The 25,938-nt window shown below is 37.2% G+C and overlaps 1 protein-coding gene across 1 annotated transcript in view; it reads left to right on the forward strand.

The window, feature by feature from the left end:
• Positions 1-25,938, forward strand: part of SUSD5 (sushi domain containing 5) — a 449,691-nt gene that overhangs the window by 333,880 nt on the left and 89,873 nt on the right. The gene's annotated exons all lie outside the window — the stretch shown is intronic.

The raw sequence follows: 25,938 nt of genomic DNA on the forward strand, positions 1-25,938 counted from the left end.
TAAGTCAATGCACTCTGTTTTACTCGTGTTTGCCATCTGCGAGCAAACTGTAAATTGCTACACTTCTATACATACTTACAGAATATGAGCAAAACCAGTAAAAATGTGTTTTTTAACAGGCCCTGAGATCTGTAATATTAGTTTTCTGTGTATGTAAAATGACACATTAAACTCTTTTACAAAACAAAATCTTTAAGTACTAGTTCCTGCAGCTGAAATCAACAGAGCTCAGTACTGGTTCTTAAAGCAGATTAGAAGCTAACACAATGCTGAAGAAATAAATTACAAGTAATATATGTAATAATTTCAATAACTATTAATCATGTCAAATTATGAGACTTGACAGGATCTAAACTAATCAAAAGAATAAAGTGAACCCCCCGTACCTCATATAGAAGAAAAATGATTTTCCTTTTCTAACCCCTATTTCAAGGATGAGTTTGATAAGAAGACAAACCTGTACCTGTCTTTATAGGAGGATTGAACTATACCTTCCTCTTTATGTCAGGCTACTGACAGAAGTAATACTGGCCTGGTTAACCACCAGCTATGTCACATTAATTTTAAGAAGACAAAAGATACTATATTGATAGTGGATGAGGAGTTGAAAAAACACAAAGCTCCACATTACATCCATTCTTTAAGCTAAAAATGGCCTGCCTTACATGATAACACACAAAAAAGGAATACATATTGAAGAAGCTTTTGGTACCAAAGCCCTTTAGACTCCTTGTTATGAAACTAGTACATATGTCGGGTGGACATCTGAGGATGGATAAAACTATAGCTAGAATTCTAATTAGATTTTACAGGCCTGGAGTCATGAAAGAAATGTTAAATTTTTATGCAGCTTTCCCAGAGTACAAGAGGACAGCCCTTAATCCAGGCTGTAGAAACTCTCTGATACCTTTGTCTATAACAAAGATGCAGTTTGAACACATGATCATAAACATACTAGGTCCACATGTGAAGTTGGATAGAGGTCACATAATACATATTTTTAATCACTGACAATACAGCAAGATTTTCAGTAGTAGTGCCATTGACGAGAGAGAATGCCAAATCTATAGCAACAGAATGTGTATTCTGTTTTTGAGGATAGAAATTCCCCAAAAATCTTTACTGACCAAAGTATCCTTATTCAGGTGTAGGAACTATGCTGGTTATGTAAGGGGAACCAGTTAAGAACATCAATATATACCATTCCCAAACAGATAGGCTACTTGAATGTTTTAACATAGCTTTAAAGTATATGCTTCAGAAAGTTATATCTGTATATTTTCAAACAAGAGAAGTTTACTTTTGCTCATGTTAAGCTTGTTTTCAATGTGTAACTGTTTTGTTTATCAAATGGCTGTCATCAGTATTTGTGCTATAAAATTTGAAAGCAGTGTTAGTAGCAGAACAGGTAACATACTTACCTTTGGTGCAGAAGACTGTGGGGTCTACTCCCACACCATGTAGATGGAGTGCTGATATTGCAGTGTCCTTTAAGGAGGGTGGGGTTGCTGCACTCCTGAGTGTGTCCTCCTTTGAATGAGACACCTAGTAACTATGAACCTGTTGCCGGTTTGAAGCAGTTACCAGCTTAGCAATTTTTCTTAAATGTAACGTGCAATTTCTTTCCCAAGGGCAGCATGCACTGAAACACTAAAATGTAAAGTTGTTTGCCAGCAGCAACCTCTTCATTAGTTATAGATTTCTTTAATGTGGAATTATTCAGATGACTTTTACTTCTCCAGAAATTGTGTTTATTGACTGATATTGGTGGATTGTATTGACAGAAGTTTGAGTGGCCTTTTGTGGTTGAAATGTTCTGTAAAGGGAAGTTTTGTCATTATTGGTTCATATGTTTTGTTTCATTGCATACTGGAAAAATGTTCAACCCTACAAATTTAAAACACACTCTAACAAGTGTTGCTTTATTATACAAGGAATATAATTTAATACAGTGAGGAAGGTGCATCAAAAAACACATACATGTATACATGGTCCTAAAAGGTGTGGAAGGGGTCTATGCTTTGAAAACAGCCCAATGGTAAATTTAATACACCACTGGCCAGTTACATTCTCTTTGAATGTAGGTTTAAATGTTGTTTCAATTAATCTGAGTTTCAATGGCAAGGAAGCTTTCTTTTCATGCTACGTCTGTTTTCTTTCTTTCTTTTTTATTTATTTATTTATTTTTTGCAAAATAATTTTTATTATTTTCTACAGCATAGACAAACCACATACATTTGCAGGTTTGAAATGAACAGTAATAAGCAAGAGAGCATCTAAAACAAAAAACAACAAAGTAGAAATAAAACTTAAAGCTACTAACTATATACAAGATGTACAATAGTGCTGCTTGAAGTCATTGATAAAAAGGGATAATATAAGCTAAGCATGTATGAGTAAAAGTTCATAACACAGTAACACTTCATACTGCTTTTACAATGGGGAAAAACCAAGGACAAATCTGCACCTAGATCTCTGGGCCAAAAAATAATAAGAAAGCAGTAGAAAAGAGAGGCAAACCACTAACAATGTAATATTCTATACCAACAAATATCTAATCATTGAAAATATGGTCAAAGAGGGCATTCCAGACTTTCTGGAAACAGGTACATTTTTTAACACTTCTTATTATAAGTTTTTGTGAAGTTATATATTTAATCGCCATGATTGTGAAGCCTTTCCAAGACATCTTAGTGCAATCAATCCAGTTTTTGGTTATGTAAAGTTTAACTAATAAGCAAAGTTTGATTAAGACATGCAATCTCAAATTTGAGAGTTTAAGGTCAGTAATGTGGAGTACCGCCATTTCCCAAGAAAGGGTTGATTTGTGGTAACCTGTTTTGTCTAATTGCACTTTGAGAGAGCACCAGATGCTGTGTGAGTATCTGAAGAACCACAGTATATGGAGAATGTCTGCCTGGGGGTAGGAGCAGGAGGGACATGCAGGGGTCTATTTTCATTGTGAGACTGTGTTGTTTTGTTTAGCAAATAGCTATCAGTGTTTGTGCTATAAAAGTAGAAGTAAAGAAGACAGTAGTAAACACACTGACAAGTTTGAACAATATTTACAGTAACTGGGGAGAAATTGCCAAGTAATGGGACACTGGAATAGTGAGGGGGAGGTGATCCATTACCCTACCTAGGGCCCCATTTGACCATAATCCGACTCTGGATATAACAAATTAAATTTGGGAAGAGGGAAATTCTTTTTCTTTCAAGAGTGCAATAGGACATTTCACAAAATTGCAGGATAGGGTAAGGTGAATGATATCTAGAGTCAGTAAGCATGTAGAGAAAACACAGGAAATGCAACATAGAACATATAGGTTCATAGGTTCATAGGTTCATACTAGGCTATCTGCCCAAGGGCATTTATAAGCCTAGCCCAGAGTTTACCCTTTAGTTTGAAGGATACTATGCCCATTATTTTGCTGTGCCTCTGTCAAGCAGTGACACTGAGGTAATCCCTGGGGTATATCTGCGATCTCCCATCCATTGGTCAAGATTTCTCTTGAACAAAGCCAGCAAGGTGCTCTGCCTCACATGTACCGGGATTTTGTTCCACAGCATAGGGAGTCTCTGGGTGATGAATCTGTCCCTCCAGCACGTCCTATTAATAACCGTGTCAAGGTTTAAGTCTCCCGCCCTTGTAGTTCTGAGGGATCCAAATTTTTTGAGGTGAAGCATGTTCATCAATTCTGGGTTGGACATGGCCTTGTATGTCAGGCACAGGTCACCTCTGAGCAGACGGTAAGCAACTGAATAGAACTGGAGTTCCTTCAGTCGGGCAGCATAAGACATATTTTTGAGACCCTTTATCCTTTTGGTGAGGAACTTTTGGGGCCTTTCCAGTTGCTGCAGGTGTCGTGTCAGATACATTCTGAATGGGGCATTGTACTCAATCATTGGTCTGATGAGTGATGAGTACAGGGGGATGATGACCTCCCTTGACCTAGATGTGAATCCCTTCATGATCAGGTGGGCAATGTAGAAGGTCTTCCTAACTACTTTGGCAATGTGAGTGTCAAACGAAAGGTTACTGTCAACCTGGGTCCCCAGATCCCTGATAACCTCTTCTGTGCTTAGTGGGTTGCCGCCTATATGGTAGCTAGGGGTAACCTTGTTTTTCCCGAAGGGTATGACTATGCATTGTTTGGCGTTTAACTTTAGGCCATGGCTCTGGCACCAGTTATCCATTTCTATAAGACCCTTCTGAAGGATATCTGTGTCAGATGTGTTCTCAACTATAGTTTGCAGTCATCTGCAAATTTTGTCCGCCATAACCCTCCTGTGTTTGCTTGTACTTCTGAAAAGTAGATGCCGAACAGGAGTGGGCCCAGGACTGAGCCCTGTGGGACACCACTTGTGACAGGCTTTGAGTCTGACATGGCGCCAGCAACTCTGACCCTGTGGGTTCTGTCACTTAGCCAGTTTGCAACCCATCTTGTGTCGTATGGGTTTACATTTAAGCTGATGAGTTTTCAATGATACCTGAGTGGGGTATTGTGTTGAAAGCCTTTGCCAGGTCAAGGTAGGCTGTGTGGACTGCCTTTCCCTCATCAATGGCCTTGGTGACTGTTTCAAAAAAGTCAACCAAGTTTAAGAGGCATGATCTGCCTTTGACAAAGCCAAACTGGGTCGGATCCAAAGTCTGCAAGTCCCCTATGTCTTTATTTATGAGTTCTATTATGATCCTCTCCATAGCTTTGCAGATCAGGCTTGTCAAGCTGATGGGACGGTAATTTCCAGGGTCGGTGGAGGCACCGCCTTTGTGAAGTGGGACCACAGTTGCCGTACGCCACTCCTTGGGCACGTATCCTGAGGTGAGGCTAAGATTAAACAGCTGCCCTAACTGCGGGTTTAATTCCTCATTGAGTTCGTGGAGCACAACCGGGGACACCATCTGGTCCCATGGATGCTGTGTTTTTTGCCTTGGAGAGAGCAGTTCTCACCTGAGCGTTTGAGATGTTTGGGGGGCTACAATCCTTTGGTATAGATATCTCACCTTTGGAGAGTTTGCACTGAACCTGTCAGCCAGTATGTTGGCAATGTCTGTAGGTTCAGTAATTTTTACATCATTTTGAACTAATTCTGAGCATATCTGGGAGTTTCCTCCCAGGTTTCTAACATAGCTAAAGAAGGCCTTATGATTGTCTTTTGAGTCCTTAGCGACTTTTCTCTCAAAATTTGCCTTGGATGATTTTATGAGAGATCTTAGTTTTTTACTTATAATGATCAAAGGTGTCTTCCCTTTTAAGGATTTTGCTCTGTCTTGTAGTAGCTTCCTCCTTTTGTTGTAGAGCTTGTTTATGGCTGGGGTCCACCAGACTGGACGCTTGCCTTTGGTACAAAGAGTCTTTGTTTTGTTTGGGATTGCCTGATCCATGCAGTCCTGTAGGTGCTGGTAGAAGGCATTTGTAAGTGATTCAGTGGCTTGAGTAATGGTTTCCCATGAGCTCGGGGCCTTAAAAGAGCCCACACCAGTCTTTAGAAGTGTGAAGTCGGCTTTGGAGAAGTTCTTCACTGTGGTCTTTTTTATCTCAGGTGGGGGCAGGATGTGGACTTCCAGTGAGATTAGTTTATGGTCTGATCTCACCAGTGAGGGGCATATTTCCAGTGTTGAACATTGTGACCCCATGTTCGTGATGATGAGATCTAGTATGTTTTCTCCTCTTGTGGGGATGGTGACTAGTTGTTCCATGGCATTTGAGTTTATGAACTCTAGGAACCTTTGGGCCAGAGTGTTGGGGCTTGAGTAGTGATTCCCAGTCTATATTCGGGTAGTTGAAGTCACCTAGTATGATGATGTTTGGAGATACATTTATCCCCTCCAGTGTTTTCAGGAAAGCTATGTGAGGTTCCTGAGATTGAGAGGGTGGCCTGTAACATGCTACAAATTGCAGAGCAGTCTTGCCTATGGTTAATTGCACCTGGATGGTCTCCGATGCATCGTGCATTGCTACCAACCTTGAGGTGTGGGTGTCCTTGATGAATATAGACACCCCCCTCCTTTGTTGGTGTTGTCCGGATTTTGGGGCTGGAACGCATGATATGAGGTAAAACCTGATAGTGCTGGGGTGCTCTCGGGAGCCTTGAACCAGGTTTCAGTCACAGCACAGACATTGATGTTCTCCATATTGAGAAGGGCCTCAAGTGCGTGCATCTTGAGGTTGAGACTTCTGGCATTGAGCAGCATTAACCTTAGTTGTTTTCCTTTTTTGTGTTCTAGGGTGGTAGGTTTAGAATTTGAGCCTTGCCTAAAAAAGGCACTATGGGGGTGGCAAGAGCCTTTGCCAATATCCGGAAGCCCAGGGGTGACAGGTGCAAGCCGTCCCTTGTGAAGCAGCATGGCTTGTCCAGCATGTCATCCCAGGCAGACAGACATTGGATCCCCTTTGAATGACACCAGAGTTTAAGCCAATTATTAAAGCTGATCATCTTGTCTCTGTATTGTGGCATCATTCTTGGTGAAGGTAGGATACTGCTCAAGGTCAGGGTCATACCTGCCTGGGCTACATAATCAGAGAGCTCCTCTATGTCTCTTTTCATGTAGTCCAAGGAGGTACGTCTCAGGTCGTTCACACCAGCGTGGACAATGACAGAGTCGTACTTGTACCTGCTGTTGAGAGACCTGAGTGCTTGAGTTATGTGGCGGATTCTAGCACCTGACAGGCAGCTTACTGTGACCTTCTCCTTACTCAATCTGGTGAGCGGGACGTCAGTGTGTCTGACTATGGAGTCACCAATGACGAGTGTGTCTGGCATTGTGTTTGGCCTTAAGGGCTGTGACTGTTTGGCACACTGACTATGTGGTCTATGTGTTCCATGTGTTGTGTCCTGAGGTGGCAGTTGTTTGGGTGTCTGCTTTGGTGGCCTCTGCTGTTTTGGTAGATTTTTGATCAGAGCCTCCGAGTATGTCTTTGTGTATTTATGTGTATGATTTGCAGTTGTGATAGTACTATGTGAGACTGGGTTTGTGGTGTGTGTGGTTTCCTTCTCCTCCTGTCTGGTCTTGCCAGTCCTATGTTGAGAGAGCTCAGCCTCCAGTTTGGCTATATAGTTGCATCTCTCACATGTATTTGTGTTTTGTGGGAGAAGGAGAGGGTAGTCCGTGTACATGAGACAATTGTAACATTGCCTCAATATTCCCAGATTCACCAGCCGAGCAGGAGAGGACACTAGCATCTGATCCCTCGACATGCTAGAAGGAATAGACAATAATAGAAATGCTTGGATTAATGAGTTCAAAGAGTGGAACAAAGGACTTGTCCTAGTTCCCACTGCATAAAAATTTCCTACCAATTGACAAGACTCTACTGAAGTGATATAAAAATTAAAGTAAATTACAAAGTAAGACAAACTGATAAGAAGAAACCAAAGCAGTCGCATCACACAAATGTTTTAAAGACTTGTAGAGAAACTGAAGTTTTTGTTGTGAGTCTGTTTGCTAAAGCAGTTAAACATTCCACAGCATGTTCTGAAATTAAAAATAGTTGAGATATTGCCAATGACTCAGGGACAAGAAGTTAAGCAATTTGTACTTAGGAATAGAGACCTACTTTCAGAATTCTTGAGAGAGCTAACTTAATCCATCATAAAACTGACACCATCCCTAGTGAGATGGTAAGTTTGAAATCATATTAGAATATCAGAGTCCCAAAGTCAACTGGTTAAGGAAGAAATACAGAAAATACTAAAACCTGGGGTCATCAAAGAATCACTGACAGAGTGGATGAGTGGAGTAGCCTCATTTTATTAGTCGCTAAACCTGATGGGACTATAAGATTTAGCAATTATTTTAGAAACTGGAAATTATTTCCAAATTTGATGTCAACTCCATGCCTGGAGTAGCTGAAATGACTGAAAAAGTGGACAAAGCTAGGTTTCTATCCAATCTTGACTTGACCAAGGGTCATTGGCAAATCTTATAAACTCCAGACCCCAAGGATAAAACAACATTCTCCATGCCAAATGGACTTTTACACTATAAGATCATATTCTTTGGTCTTCATGGAGCTTAAGCAACTTATCAATGGTTATGAACCAGATTCTGAGACCTCTGACTAAATATGCTGCAGTTTACCTTGATGAGATAGTTATTTTCTCTAAGGAGTGGGAAAATCTTCTTGTCCATACTCCAAGCCATTCTAAATTCTTTATGCCAAGCAGGGTTAACGGCTAACCCCTCTATATGTAAACTTGATATGGCCAAAGCCTGGTATTTAGTGTACGTGATATGAAGTGGGATGATAAAAACACAAGCAGAGAAGGTTGAAGCTGAGTAAAATTGATCCATATCTGTTATCAAAATTTAGGGCTGGGGGGCGGAGCCTAGATGGCCAGCTGGGAGCAGTGAATTTTGAGAGATCCATAAACTTCTATAATAATATAGGAAAATGTTATTACTTTCAAGTTTAAAACGTCAGAATTCTATAGGTAAACTATTAAACTACATAAATATCAGTTTGATGGAGATATACAAAAATTTTCCTGTCAAGTAACTTGGAGATATATTGAGTCATTGAATATGAACAACTTAAGGAATTCTTATCCAGATGTTGCTTTGAAAAAAGAACTGCAATTGATGACATCTACCTTACAGGAACGATCTTTGAAGATAGATGGCTTAAAAAATGATTTGGAAAGCATCGAATTAAATTCTCAAAAACAGACATATACTCTTAAGGAACTATTACAGCAACACCATACAAAAATAACAAATATAGAGACCTCTCTAAATGACATTGAAGGGAGACTCAAAGAAGAAGAATTCCAAAAAGAATTTCTGCTTAAACAGAATACATGGCTGCTTAACAAAGTAGATGACTTAGAAAACAGGGAAAGGAGAAACATCATAAGGATCTTTGGTCTGCCTGAAAACAGTGAAGGTGAAGACATTATTTCATTCTTAACCTGGATTCCTGAACTTTTATACTTGAAAGAGGGACTTTCATTTGGAATTGAAAGGGCATATAGAACACTGAGGAAACCGCTAACTCAACAAATACTGCACCTAGATCCATAGTTATAACATTTATTTCATTTCTGGACAAGGAACTAATATTAAAATCTGCTTGGAGAAAATCACCCTTAAAATACAATCAAAGCCTGATAAGGTTTGACAATGATTATTCTTCCAGAATACTAGAACAAAGGGAAAAAGTCTGGCCAATAATAAAACTGTTGAAACAAAACAACATTAAAGCACAGCTGGCCTTTCCAGCCAAAATAAAAATACTTTTTGCCAATGACATGAGAACCTTTAATGACTTAGAAGAAGCTACTATATTCATCAAAAACAACAACAGAGTGTATATCCCAGAAGAAATAGAATGGATGGCCCCTACTCTTAAAAGAATAAAATAAACAAATCCTTGGACTGATGCTAGAAAGAGGTAACAAAAAAATGATTCCAAGATAGCTGTCCCCCCAAAAAATAACTCTTACAACTACATCTCTCAAAGTATCAACTGATATGGTACATCACTTGTCATCTGTTTTTTATTTTAAAATGGAGGGTTTCTTAAACAACTGAGAAACAGTAATGATTTATTCAGAACGTTCAAAGAGTCCAATAATTCTTCACAAACAAAGGTAGGTCAAGATGGGTTACTACTTACATTATATATAAGCCAAACAAAGCAACATATAATACAAACATAGAAGTTTCTATTCCCCTACTTGAACTCAATGAATACTTAACTTGTTCATTTTTCATTGATTTTACTGATAATAATTTAAGTAATTAATTAACTAATTCAACGAGGTACCATTCTTCAGAGTTCAGACTCAAATGTAACAAATTAACATAATATATAATAGCAGTAACAGTAGAGTGTTTTGAAAAAAAAATGCTGTGATGGAGACTAATGCCTTCTTCAGTTAAAGTATGATTTAGAAATGTTATATATATCCTGGTTAAATAGTAGCACGCTCTTAGTACAAATGTCATCATTATTCTGTCTAAATATAGTTAATATCAATTATGGCAGTTATCACAGCTATGAGTGCTGTTTGATCAATCCTGATATGGTGTGTGTGGATGCAGCTGTGTCTGGCAGCTAGTACAAATGTCATTATTATTTTGTCTAAACATAGTTAATATCAGATATGGCAGGTATCATAACTTCGAGTGCTGTTTGATTAAGCCTGACATGGTGTGCGTTTATGCAACTGTGTCTGGCAGCTGTTGTATGTTGCCGTTTTTGTCTCTGGGAAGCTGTGGGTTGCAGCTTGTGATAAAGGTTTACTGATGCTTGTGTATTAGGAAGAGACACTTCGTGTTTTAGCCTGGATCCAGGGGAAGGGGTTGGATAAACTGTGATTTGGGATATTTTGGAAGAGAATAGTTTGTTTATACATCTGCTGAGTGAGATGTGGGAAGGCTGGAAGAATGTGTTATCTCTTGTGGCAGCTTGTTGGGAGTTTTTTTTTTTTTTTTTTTATCTGTTTGCTCTCTGTTCTTTTCCTGGCTGCTGCCTCACTGAAAGGGAGAGAATTGAGGCTTGAAGTTGCAGTGAAGTGAAGCTTTGCTTCAGGCGCATCGCAAGCCTCTGGTATGCAGTACACAGACGGGTCTACTTTATTTGCCCTAACTTCCAATTGACTGACACCCATTTGACAGAGACCAAATAACTGAAATTTCATTTGACTGACACTTCATTTGACTGACAAGTATTATTGGCAGTCTCCAGAGCATTGTAAGGCAAGTAAATGGAATATGTTCCCTTCCCCATTGTGGTGCGACCCTGGAGTTAGAATATATATTTAGGGGGGTGTGGGGAGAACAGCCCCCTACAGTGGGTGGTGTGGGGGGTGAAGCCCTCCACTTACTTTTGTTTTACTAAGCAATAGCAGACTGATGAAGTCAATGTCTATTTGATGAAAGTGCTAAACGTTTGTGATACACGTGTTCATTTTTTTATTTTTTTTGTTGTAATAAAGTAGTTGAACCTATGCTCAAGGAGCCCATGTCATTATTTTGATAATATGAAATTAAGTGGGGGGCTTCACCCCCCAACTACATATATATTAACACCAGGGTCACACTACAGTGGGGAAGGGGACATATTCCATTTACTTGCCGTACAGTGCTCTGGAGCCTGCCAATAATACTTGTCAGTGAAATGAACTGTCAGTCAAATGGAGTGTCAGTCAAATGAAATTTCAATCAAATGGGGTCAGTCAAATGGGTTTCAGTCAATTGGAAGTTAGGGCAAATGAAGTAGACCCACACAGACACACTAACAGAAACAGATTGTCCCAGGTTGCTATGGTAATGGAGACAGAGTGATGGTAATGGAGACAGGGTGACGATAATGTTAAACGGCTCTAAGGAGCCTCTGAGATGATTCTTGGCAATGAAGTTTTTTTTTTTTTTTTTTAAATATATAATAAAAGGGCTGTTTTAAACCACATGTACACATATTGATGGTCTCCCAACACTTTGTTTAGCTCATTAAGATGATTCTTGATAAAAAAAAAAGCACAGTTTTATTATTGATGGTCTCCCAACACTTTGTTTAGCTCATTAAGATGATTCTTGATAAAAAAAAAAAAAGCACAGTTTTATATTTAAAATGTATTTTGGTCCAAACACAGTAAGAAGAATGGAATTCTGAGTTATTGTGAAAGACTAAGAGAACTTGGTCTTGTGCAGTACCCTTTGCAGTGGTCTGAGAGGTGAGCTTGCTCGAACGTGTTAAGCATATGGGGATAGCTGATTCTAGGGGTGTTTGGGGTTGCCAGGAAGTGCTAAAAGAGTCATCAAATTTCCTTTGTGGGAATATCTGTGGGAATGTAAGGTGTGTTGACAGGCAGAGTGGCCACTGCATGGAACAGGCTGGTAAAATGGAACAGGACAAATATTGGTTTGGATATTTTAAGAACAGCCTGGAAACACAGCACATAAACTAGTGAATGGTATTCTGGCAAAACTGGATGGGCATTGTTGCCCGTGCTTGAAGTACTGATAATGTGTGTATGTAAGGATGGAAATATAGTTATAACAAATAAGAAACTAGAAGGATCTCATAATTTAAAGTTTATGGACTGTATAAGCATGCTTGGAAGGAGCTAATAATAAGAATAAGCATTACAGCTTATGGTCTCTCAAATTACTAAGCAACAGCTAAAAAACACGCACACACACACACACACACACACACACACACACACACACACACACACACACACACACACACACACACACACACACACACACACACACACACACACAATAGTTATATAATGTATGATTTTAGTAAATTTAGACATAAAATATATAATCGTCATATAAGATGAAGCAGTCTGCTGAATTTAGATATTAAAGACAGGATTTAATAACATGAGCTTGTGTATAATAACACTAGTGTCTTAACTTGTCATAAATGACGTACACTACATTGAACATCAAGGGGAAGCATGATGATTTTCTTATAAAAGTAAATATGCATAACAAAACATGCAATTGCTTTAAATTGAATCATAGTTATTGTAACCCATCTTGACCATATATAATACTTAAGCGGTTACCAAGGTAATTAATGCTTTATACATGACATCAAACTGACAAAGTTGTTTAAAAGAAACGATAGAAGCCTGAACTTGAAATGCCACAGAATGTAACAATCATATTCTGAACAAATAGTATTAAATTGACAATAGACACCCAGTTTAATGACATGGGCTTGTGTATAATAACACTACTGTTTTAACTTGCCATAAATGACACACACTATATTGAACATCAAGGGGAAGCATGATGATTTTATCATACAAGTAAATGTGCATAACAGGTCATAAAATTGCTTTAACTTGAATTGTGGTTTTGTTACCCATCTTGATCATACATAATACTTAAGCTGTTACCAAGGTAACTAATGTTTTATACATGACATCAAACTGACAGTGTTGTTCAAGGGAAACAACAGAAGCCTGAACTAGGAATGTCATAGAATGTAACAATCACATTCTGAACAAATAGTATTAAATTGACAATAATCACTCAGTTTAACCTTTGCTGAATATTGTTTGTGTCTATAGGCTTTTCCCGGTTAGGGGTCACCACAGCAGAACTCCGGTCCGTTAATGATTGGTAGTGGATTTTTACGTACCAGGTTACCAGCCCTGATGCACAACCTTCAACAAAGGCACATCCCATTCATGTATGCCTCCACACAGAAGACGCTCTAGCTGAGAATCGAATGGGACAACGTCTTGCTATGAGGTGACAACGCTACCGCAGCACCACCACCGCAATACAAAATAGAATGTTGCCATTTAAATCTAAACACTTTCAGTATATGCCATAAAATGGCAATTTATAAATATGGAAAGGGAATTTGTAATCATTAATGACAATAAGTGAATTTGTTGTTTTTAACCTATAATTTCTCTCATTTTATAATAAGAAATGACAGATATGAAAATCCTTATGTGTAGGAAATGGGGGAAGAGGGATGCACTGATAATTAAAATGCACTAACTTTCATCAATGTTCACATAAAACAAACTTGATGCTTTCAGCGTTTATGTGGGAGGATGGTTAAGTTGTTTGCCTTACAAGCACAAGGTGCAGGGTTTGACTCTTATATGGGATAATTGGCTAGGCTTAAAATGGCCCACAAGGGCAGTTAGCCTAGTACTAATCTATGAACCTATAAACCTATTAAGTAAGTTAGCAACAAACAAAGTGATTACTTAAATGCTGGCAAACAATGAAATATAACTTCTGATATATCCAGTAAAATACATTGTATTATAAACATTAGGTATAAATATTATTGCCATCTATTTATATTAAGTATAAAGTTTTGAAAGACTTCATCAATAAGGGTGAATATGTTAAATAATTGTGTGCTATAATCTGTTACTGAGGTTTTATATCTTATGCATCCTACTTTACTATGATTGAATTGCTTGTCATCTAGCTTTCATGTAAATATTAATTGCTTATACCAGGGGTTCCCAAAGTGTGTGCCGCTGCACCCTGGGGAGCCTCGGCTTCCTCACAGGGGCCGTGAACTTATAAGCTTAGCTGCAAAATAAACCATGAACTAATAAGCTTAGTTACTAAGCTTATTAGTTTATGGTTTATTTTGCGGCTGTGCTAAAGGTTAATACATGATGATTTAATAAAGATGTTTCTTGTTTTAAAACAAAATTAGCTATGTCCCACCAAAAAACAGACAAACTTGGAAGAAAAAGTGATGGATTACACTTGAGTTACACATACCTCTCAGCCTCTTAGCACAATAAATCTGGACAAAGCCGGGAGACATTTTATGCAATTATTCATAACATTTTTTATGTATTTGGAGTGATGCTGGTTGATGTCTGTGCCGTTCTTATCCTTCTGCAGCACACATCTAGTTCTCAGTGCTGCCTTTTTGCTTCTAGCTTTAGGCATACATATTTCTATGGGCACCTTTGTAATCACTATGGATTCTTGCCCTGGTAACCACTGACATTTTAGATAGATATTTGATATTTTAATATAATCAAAACAATTTTATCTGACTGTCTTCTTTAAATGGGCTAAGCATGGTGGCATTTTACTTTACTGTACTAATAACTTTCCTCTGTACTTGTATATTTCATTATACATGTTATTCTTAACCCTGCCATGGTATGATGTGTCCTAAGATTAAACCCCCTGAGTGTGATGTCAGGAAGAAGAAGGGTCCATCCTAAGGGTGAGGTAAAAAAAATTGCACACACTCACACGCACACAGATACACAACCCATGAAAAGCTGCTGACCAAACCTATATGTGTATAGGATCCTAGAAGAGTGGAGAAGTAGGTTTACTATCACATATTCGATTGTCATTTAGATGATCGAATATGTGCAAAAATAATTTTCTCGACATGAGAGTTCGATCACCACAATGTTGAAGCTAATATGAGCGAACAGCCACTGTTGTCAGCTTCAACATTACGGTGCAGATCGCACTATAGTGGGGATCGGGAAATGTATCCTTACCCTCACTGTAGTGCAATCTCAGAGTGTATATATAAGTAGGGGGGTGTGGGGGGTACAGGGGAGCTTCTTAGTTGTGGGCAGATGTGAGCATTTCAGCAGTCGATATTCAACATTGCTGAAATGATCCATTCGATATTTCGGTTGTTCGGTGTTTTGATTTCCAACAATATTTGAAGGAAATCATTGCGTTCGTCTAAATGACATTCACAAATATGATAGTAAACCAGAGAAGAAAGGGTGTATTGACATTTACGGGAAACAAAACTTGGCTCTCACCTCCCCCTACCCAAGACACTCACGTATTTCCAAGGTAAAGTAGTGAGGTTTGCTGCAGCTTATTAGTGGCTTGGTTGTATTCATGAATTCAGTTTTCAGTAGTAGCTGTTTTAAAGCTTGCATTTGGCTTTACTGTTGTGAACTTTTGTACATTTGTTGTCCCAAGACTTTGGCAGTAAGTCGGGGGTTGAAGCAAAAGTGAAGGTTTTCACTCGGTCACTGGCAGAGGGGTGCAGGAAGGCACTGCGGTATAGAAATCCGAGAAGAAAAAACAAGGCTCATCAGATTGCAAGGAAAATGTCTCGACAAAAGGATTGGCACTAACTGTACCTACCTGTTTTTGCTTGTCATACGCCACTCACTTGGGTAGCTGCAGCTTCTGAACAACTTGAAAGCTTTTCATCAGATAAACCAAAAAATGTAGGTGTGTTTGAATCCTGTGTGTCCATATGGGGTGAGGTACACAGTGATAATTGTATACATGGTTGCTGTAGTTATGGAACACTAAGTCATTCATTGTTAGCCTTGTTTATTTGGAAAGTATAATGTGAGGATCGTTTTCTTTCTTTTCTTATTTTTTTATTTTTTATTTTGCAAGCGTTGCAAGGTCAGGGATCTCTGTGATTATCTTGGGTATATTTTGAAGTTTGCATGTTAAATGCAAGTTTCTTGGTTGTATTGAAAGTTTCAATGTTTGTTAGGTGTTTTTGTGTTCATACTTTAACGGTTAACTGAATGATGTTTGATCTGTTGTTTTGGATATGTTTTCCTGACTGCATACCTCTCAACCTCTTTGAACAAAAAAGCTAGACAAAGTTATAAATAATGGGGGACCAAAGGTCCAAAAATAAGAACACTTTTTAAATACTGCTCTTACAAGCTTAGAAAGTTAATATAATAACAAGTTTTGCATTAGCATGAATTTTCTGAAGGACATTGTGTGAAAATCAAATGTCTGCCATTATTTTCTGACTTCAGTCCTCAGTGATTTTTCAATTTTATGAGAAACGGACTAAAAAATATGATTAAAAAATCTGGACATTCTGTGAAAATCTGCACAGTTGAGAGCTATGTTCCTGAGCCTGGTATCATTGTAGTTCACTTAACAAAGCATCTGAGTCTGTAGACCGTAACTTTTTTACCACTAAACTCAACATTTGTTGCATGAATAATATCGAAGTACACTACTTCAGAAGTTATAGCATAACTGAGAACTGTGCATTTTTTATGGACCTTTATCACCCATCCTCCTTGTCAATCAAAACAAGGGCACCACAGGTATACAGCGGTCCATTGTTAATGCTTAGGATCTTGTTTAATTCTGCTAGTACTGCTCCTGATAGTGGGGGTTGTGCAGCTTAGAGATTCACAACTATGCCCAGATTAATCTCCTAGAATTTCAGGAGAACATAAGATGTGGCCAGTGTCTAGCACTTTTTTAACTTTTGCAGCTCTTCCCAAATAAATGTGAGCAAAGCAATTGGATCTAAAAGTAAAGAAAATGAGGATGTGTGCGTATTTGTGTGTGTACATAGTTTTTCTGCTTCAGGTTCATGTTAATAAGTAACAGACCTGAGTAGGATGCTGGTAAAGAAAATCGGTGCCTTTTTAGGAGCAAGATATCTGTAAATATATTAAATGCCTTTACTGGGGTATAGTCTATAGTTAGAATTTAATGGGGGGGCGCCTTGGGAAAACCTGGATTCAACAAAGGAGAAGAGAATCGAAAAAGCTTGGGAACCACTAACTTATACAATAAGCAGACATTTATATTGTATTAGACTTCTGTCTAATCTACAATAGTACTATATCTGTTCAAAATAATATGAATATTGCTTATTCCTATTACAAATATTCTCCAGATGATAATTCAATTTATGGAGCTCAGCTGTTCTGGATTGTCAAGATATGAGTGATAATCTGATGGATTTAGGTTTATCCATCAGATTAGGAATGTTAACATTTATTAATTTAAATTTGTTATTTCACAAATACATTTTTAGTATGTCTGTCCAAAACATTAATTTATTGGTAAACACTCAAAGTATAAAACTGATAATTTCCTTTAAAAGCTCAAACATATACTTTATAGTTATCAGTGGAAAATATTTAATAGTCAGAATAAAACAAAAAATACATAATCGAAATAACCTAAGATGGATTTAACTTTATTATCTTAAATACCAATGGCTTAAACAATCCTAGCAAGAGATCAAATCTACTGAAATATTTAAAACTGAATAAAGCACAAATTATCTTCCTTCAAGAAAATCATTTCAAAACAAATGACAATTACAAATGGAATCCTAAGGAATATATGATATTGGCGCAATCCATTTATAAGACAAAGACAAAAGAGGTAACAATTTTATGGAAAAGAAATGTGATTAACCCATAAATTGTTTATAAATATAAAGACAAAGAAGGCCTTAAGGCATTTGCAATAGTTAAATATAATAACAGAATATGGACCCTAGCCAAACTATACTGGTTCTCAGGCATTGGAACAGGAAGTGTTAAAAAACACTTGGATTTCATTTGCAATAATTATAAAGGCAACTTAATATTAGGAGGAGATTTTAACTGTATATTTGATATTTCTGAAACTACAAATAAAAGACTGCTGCATACATCTGCTGTATCAAAAGCTTTAAACAAGTGGGTAGAATCATTTCATCTTGTAGATACTTTCAAATTTAAAGAAGATAAATCTTTGTTGTTTTCCCATCAAGATCACAGATTTGGTACCCAAACTAGAATATATAAAATATTTGCTGCCCATGACTTACACTCTAAAATCATTAATTTCTCAATCACTCCCTGCTCCTTTTCAGACCACAATTCATTGATACTAAAACTTCAAAATTGGTACAAACCATTAATCTTTAACTCCAGAATCCCAGCATATACAAATAAAATTAAAGAGTTCAAACCCTGGTTATTATCTGAATTACAGTTCTTCTTAGATATTAATTACACCACAGAGATAAAATAATGATATGGGACTCATTAAAAGCTTACATATATGGTAAAACCCTAACTTGGTATAAAAAAAATCAGAGAATGGGATTCTGAATTATTAGCTCTACAATCCAAACTTTTGTCAGTAAAAGCTGAAAAAAATCAAAGTCATTTAGGGATGAAAAGAAAGTAGAAGTATTAAACAATAAATACAACGAAATTCTAACACATAAAATTAGTTTAGCTTTAGAAAAACTAAAAATTAATACCTTGGCCACTTCTCCCAAATATCTACATAATTTATCCACAAGAATCAAAATACAATCAAAAGCTTTAAACATTAAAAGTATCTTCCATGAAAAGAAAGAGAAAAATATCTTGGATATAGGTGACATTCTTGATGCCTATAGAAATCATTATATGGAACATTTCCAAAAAGAAAATATACATATAAATCAATTAAATCTAGATGACAAATGTTCTAATATAAAAAAAAATACCAGAAAAATTAAAACTAGATCTGCAAGCACCCATATCCTACAAAGAAATTACAGATACAATAAAAGCGGGTAAAATAATAAAGCTCCAGGTATAGATGGCATAATTATGGAAATATATAAACTATCCCTCTTCCATAAAACTCTATCAGAAATTCAGTCACAACCTTAAATATTACCCTCTTGGAGATATTCCTTAATCACACCAATCCTAAAAGAAAACAAATCCCCAAACCTCTGTACCTCATATAGACCTATATCATTATTAAATAATGACTATAAGATATTTATGACAATATTAACTAACCAAATGAAAATACCACTATCCAAAACAATAAATAATGATCAAACTGGATTTATATATCATAGACACATACATGACAATATTAAAAGGATAATTTCTGTTATAGATTATGTTAATAAAGAAAATAAAGAAACACTCATAATTGGCTTAGATATACAGAAAGCCTTTTATTCCCTAAATTGGGACTATTTATTCAAAATCCTAATGCCATTTGAATTTCCTGCATCCTTTGTTCATCTCCTATCTATCTATCTATATATATATATATATATATATATATATATATATATATATATATATATACATACAAATAATTTAGCGTATGTCAATTTAGTTCCTTTTACCTCTGAATGTATACATATAACAAAAGGCACTAAACAAGGATGTCCCATGTCACCGATTTTATTTGCTCTGACTATTGAAATACTAGCAGATTCAATTTGTAACAATATAAAAATCAAAGGAATAGATGTTTATGAACAATACAATTCTAAAGTTAGGCTATTTGCTGATGACATATTACTAACATTATCTAATACAAAAGAAAAATTAGAAGAATTAGATATATTAACTGACAAATTTCACATGACTTCAGGACTCCATTTCAATAAATCAAAATCAAAAATTTTATTTTTAAATAAAAAAAAGAACTGCAGACTAAGGGGGATCATGTCATAGGGAAACATGAATGTACCTTAAAATATCTAGGAATTGAGTTATGCAAGGATAATAATGAATTAGTCTCAAAAAATACAATAATATCATCAATGCAATTAAAATCTCTGTGGAAAAATTTAACAAAATAATATTAACATTTGAAGATAGACTACAATTAATAAAAATGGTTTTACAGTCCAAGATCCTATATATAGCCTTGGCAATACAACTGTTACCATATATTCATAGGTTGGTACTAGGCTATCGGCCCTAGGGCCTATACAAGCCTAACCATAACAATTTCCTGGCTATTTCTTCCCACACTATTTACTTCCCTGGACCCCTGTCTAGCAGGGCAAATGACGTGATCTCCGGGGTGAATTTCCATTCTCCCATCCAATCGTCAAAGTTTTTTTTGAAGAGGGCCAAAGAGGCACTCTGCTTGACATGTTTGTTTGTGTCTTTTGGCTTTTCCCGGTTAGGGGTCGCCACAGCAGAACTCCGGTCCACTAATGATTGGTAGTGGATTTTTACTTACCGGGTTACCAGCCCTGATGCACAACCTTCAACAAAGGCATGACCCATTCACATATGCCTCCACACAGAAGACGCTCTAGCTAAGAATCAAACGGGACAATGTCTTGCTATAAGGCGACGACGCTACCGCAGCACCACCACCGCAGTACTCTGCTTGACATGTATGGGCAGTCTATTCCAGAGTCTGGTGAGTCTCTGGGTCAGGAAGCTATCCCTCCAGCATGTTTTGTTTATTGTGATGACAAGGTTTAGATCCCTGGAGCGTGTGGCTCTGAGGGATTGGAATTTCTTTAAGTGTTGCATGTCCAACAGCTCTGGGTTTGACATGGCTTTGTATGTTAAGCAGAGATTGCCTCTGAGTAGATGATATGCGAGAGAGTATAGCTGGAGATTTTTAATGCAGTCAGCATAGGGCATCTGCTTTAGGCCTGTGATTCTTTTAGTGAGGTATTTCTGCATCCTTTCCAGTTGTTGCAGATGTCTTGAGAGGTACATACCAAATGGGGCATTGTATTCTATAATGGGTCTAATGAAGGATGAGTACAGTGGGACAATGACCTCCTTTTTTCTGGATGAAAAGCCCTTAGTGATGAGGTGTGCCACATAGAAGGACTTCCTGACTGTTGTGGAGATGTGGTTATCGAAGATGAGACCACTGTCTACCTGTGTCCCTAAGTCGCTTATCACACTTTCAGTCATTAGTGTACTGCCACCTATGTGGTAATTCATGGGTACATGTTTTTTTCCCAAAGGGGATAACTATACATTTCTTGGCATTGAGCTTGAGCCCATGGCTCTGGCACCAGGCATCTGTTTCTGTAAGGCCCTTTTGTAGAGTATCCGTATAATTTGGAGATTCAATAATGGCTCCCAGTTTGTAGTCACCCGTGAACTTTGTTAGCCAGAGTCCCTTAGTGTTGGCCTGTACTTCAGAGAAGTAGATGCCAAGCAAGAGTGGTCCCAGGACTGAACCCTGAGGTACTCCACTTGTCACTTGTGTGGAGCTGGATTTGGAGTCGGCTACCTTTACAGTGTGGGTTCTGTCAGTAAGCCAATTGGCAACCCATTGAGTGAGGTAGGGATTAATGCCCAGCTTAGTAAGTTTATCTATGATTCCAGAATGGGGGATGGTGTCAAAGGTCTTGGCAAGGTCCAGCTAGATTGTGTGGACCGCCTTACCCTCATCCATGGTTCTGGAGACTGATTTGAAGAAGTTAATCAGGTTCAGGAGACAAGATCGGCCCTTCATGAACCCAAACTGGGTGGGGTCCAGTGTTTGAAGGTTGCCAGTGTCTTTGTTTATAAGTTCCATGATAATATGTTCCATGGCCTTGCAGATCAGACTCATCAGACTGATGGGGCAGTAGTTCCCAGGATCCAAGGTGGATCCTCCCTTGTGGAGTGGGATAACTGTAGCTGTGGCCACTCAGTGGGCACAAAGCCTGAAGTGAGGCTATGATTAAACATGACACTTAGGTGAGATGCCAGTTCATTTTGTAGTTCATGTAGTACACAGTCTGGGATGTCATCTGGTCCCATGGATGCTGCATTCTTAGCTTTGGTAGAGTGTGTCTTTTACCTGTGTGGCTGTTATTACCTGAATTTGGCAATCTTCCAGTATTGAGGTGGGCCATTTAGGGGGTGGGGGGGTGAATTTGGCACTGAATCAATCTGCGAGGATACTGGCAAAGTCCTTGGGATCAGTATATTCAATGCCATTCTGTTGTAGCTCAGAGCAGATCTGAGCATTGTCATTTAGATTCTTGACATAGTTATAGAATGCCTTGTGGTTGTCTTTGGAATCTTTGGCAATTTTATTTTCGTAACTAGCTTTGGAGGATTTTATGAGGGATCTCAGCTTCTTACTGAGGCTGGTAAGGGAGTTTTTTACATCCTGGGATTTTCCTCTTTTCTGCAACAGTTTCTTATTTTTGTTGTAAAGTTTGTTTATGGCAGAAAACCACCAGATTGGCTTCCTTTTTTTTGGAGAAGAGCATTTTGGTTCTATTTGGGATGGCACGATTCATGCATGAGTGGATGTGCTCATACAGTGCCTTAGTAGAAAGGAATATATTTAAAGAAATAAATTCATGTCTAATAAAATTGTTATGGTTTCCCAAAATAAACAGAATAGCTTTACTACATCATATCAGAAAATGGAAACAGGGAGGATTAAACTTTCCTGATATAGAAACATATATAAAAACATCAATATCTAAAACAATCTTAGATTGGATAAGTCCAAATTACTCTGAAAATTGGAAAGAATTACTAACTGTAATATCAATAAATGAATCTGATTTATAAAAAAAAAATTCAAATAGATAAAAACAACTTGCCATGGCACATATTGTGTATTAGTATGCAACATAACATAACTAAACCCACTAAAACTCATATGAGTAATTATTACATTGACTCATTTTGGAAAATTATTAATGCAAATATAGATTTAAAAATCTGGTTTGATCTTTTAACACCATTTATAGTCATAAAGAACTTTCCACATAAAATATATAGAGAAATTATTAATTCCTGGGAACAGAAAGGATTTGTTTGTTGGCTGCAATGTATCAAAGAACTAAAGTTTTACATATGCAAGTAATAAAAAACAGTCTATATTATACCCTCGAACGCTTAAAAAAGCGAACGCTGATTGATCAAACTTATTTCCGCGAAACTGCAAAATATTGAAGCAGCAGAAACTCAAATTTTTTCCTAGGAAAAGAATTTGGTTGTCTGTTTCTGTTGCTTCGGTATTTTCAGTGTTATGGTGGAAAGTTACCAGTCAGATTCAGGTAAGTGTGAGATTGTGTGGATGTGAGTGCTAGGGTGATTTAGGTGAGTTAGGGTTAGGGCTCAGGTTAGGTGTGTGTGCAATTGAGTGGACATGAGGGTTAGGGTGGATTTAAGTGAGTTAGGGTTAGGGAGCGGGTGAGGTGAGTGTGAAATAGTGACGGACCTTAGGGTTAGGGTTTGGGTTAAGGTAAGTGGGTAGTTAGTGGTGTGTGCATAGTTTAGTGTAGGGTTAGGTATCAGATTTTAGGTATATGTGTGTGGATTTCTGTTTGTTTGGTGTGCTTGTGTTGTGTGTATGTGTTGATCAGCGATTTTTTTCCCAGGGAAAAAAATCGCTGATCTGACAGTTCGAGATTGTAAGCTTTCACTTAAATTAGGTTGATCAATCAGCATTCGCTTTTTTAAGCGTTTGATGATATAATATAGACCCATAAAAACAACATACAAAATTCCACAACAGGACTGACTAACTTTACAGAATATTCTGTCATATTCGAAAGATTTAAGTAGAATAATTAACAATTCTTTATTTTAAGAAATACCTAAATTTACAAAATACATATATGAAATCATATATAATGACTGACATGGAAAACAGTATTTCAAAATTTTACAAAATATTGATAAACTATAAAACAACACCCAAAACATATTGGAAATATATAACAAAAGGACACAATACAGTTAAATGAAGATATTAAAACAAATATCTTAATATCCATAAAATATACATCCTTTACACAATACTGGAAATTTTTTAATTGGAAATGCTAGCACAGAGCATTCTTAACCCCAGACAGAATCAGTAAAATTAGTTCTTCCATAAAAGGCATATGTTGGAGATGTCAGCAAGTACGCAATGCAGATTGGAACCATATTGTCTTTGATTGTTTTAAAATTAAGCCATTTTGGAATGGTATTAATAACTTTCTACAAGCTTTATTTAATGAATCATTTTATTTAACTAAAGCTCTTGTATTATTAAATGTGAACGAAGGTCCTCATTTGAATAGGTCAAACATGTATCTAGTATGGACTAGTAATTTCAAGGAAGTGTATAACAATAAGATGGAATCCAAACACAATACCAAATTTGGAAGACTTCTACAGCCTACTGAAGACCACAGCATTATTGGAAATTAAAATTAAAGAGCTAAGAATTTATCCAAAGCCATTTATCAACATCCCTTGGGAAAAAGTCTTATCGTTGATTGACACTATACAATAATTGATCAGACACTCTGATAATGGATTGAACATACTTATAAAGTACTTGTATACATTAAGATCTGTTATAGTGTCAGGCCAATGTAAATAGCCTACATCAGTGGTTCCCAAACTTTTTCGATTCTCTGCTCTCTTGTTGAATCCAGGTTTTCCCAAGGTGCCCCTCTGTCAAATTCTAACTATAGACTACACTCCAGTAAAGGCATTTAATATATTTACAGATATCTTGCTCCCAAAAGGGCACCGATTTTCTTTACCAGCATCCTGCTCAGGTCTGTTACCTATTAACACGAACCTGAAGCAGAAAAACTATGTACACACACAAATACGCACACATCCTCATTTTCTTTACTTTTAGATCCAATTGTATTCTCACATTTAATTGGGAAGATCTGCAAAAGTTAAAGTGCTAGACACTGACCACATCCTGTGATCTCCTGAAATTCTAGGAGATTAATCTGGGCATAGTTGTGAATCTCAAAGCTGCACAACCCCCACCATTAGGAGCTGTGCTAGCAGAACGAAACAAGATCATAAGCATTAACAATGGACTGCTGTATACCTGTGGTGCCCTTGTTTTGATTGACAAGGAGGATGGGTGATAAAGGTCCATAAAAAATGCACAGTTCTCAGTTATGCTATAACTTCTGAATCACCGTATTTCGATATTATTCATGCAACAAATGTTGAGTTTTGCTGTAAAAAAGTTACGGTCTACAGACTCAGATGCTTTGATAAGTGAACTACTATGATACCAGGCTCAGGAACATAGCTCTCAACTGTGCAGATTTTCAAAGAATGTCCAGATTTTTTAATCATATTTTTAGTCCGTTTCTCATAAAATTGTAGTTTTTTTGAAAAATCACTGAGGACTGAAGTCAGAAAATAATGGCAGACATTTGATTTTCGCACAATGTCCTTCAGAAAATTCATGCTAATGCAAAACTTGTTGTCTATCAACTTTCTAAGCTTGTAAGAGCAGTATTTAAAAAGTGTTCTTATTTTTGGACCTTTGGTCCCCCATTATTTGTAACTTTGTCTAGCTTTTTTGTTCAAAGAGATTGAGAGGTATGCAGTCAGGAAAACATATCCAAAGCAACAGATCAAACATCATTCAGTTAACCGTTAATGTATGAACACAAAAACACCTAACAAACATCAAAACTTTCAATACAAACAAGAGACTTGCATTTATTATGCAAACTTCAAAATATACCCAAGATAATCACAGAGATCCGTGGCCATGCAATGCTTGCAAAATAAAAAATAAAAAAATAAGAAAAGAAAGTAAACGATCCTTACATTATAATTTCCAAATAAACAAGGCTAACAATGAATGACTTAGTGTTCCCTAACTACAGCAGCCATGTACACAATTATCACTGCATACCTCACCCCATATTGGCACACAAGATTCAAACCCACACCTAACTTTTTCGGTTTATCAGATGAAAAGCTTTCAAGTTGTTCAGAAGTTGCAGCTACCCAAGTGAGTGGCATACGACAAGCAAAAACAGGCAGGTATGGTTAATGCGAATCCTTTTGGTGAGACGTTTTCCTTGCAATCTGATGAACCTTGTTTTTCCTTCTCGGATTTCTGTACCTCAGAGCCTTCTCGCAACCCTCTGCCAGTGACCAGGCGAGAACCTTCACTTGTGCTGCAACCCCCAACTTACTGCCAAAGTCCTGAGACAG

The sequence above is a fragment of the Protopterus annectens genome, chromosome 3.part0 (genome assembly GCF_019279795.1).
Source record: "Protopterus annectens isolate FY-2018-M chromosome 3.part0, PAN1.0, whole genome shotgun sequence".
NCBI classification, from domain to species: Eukaryota; Metazoa; Chordata; order Ceratodontiformes; family Protopteridae; genus Protopterus; species Protopterus annectens.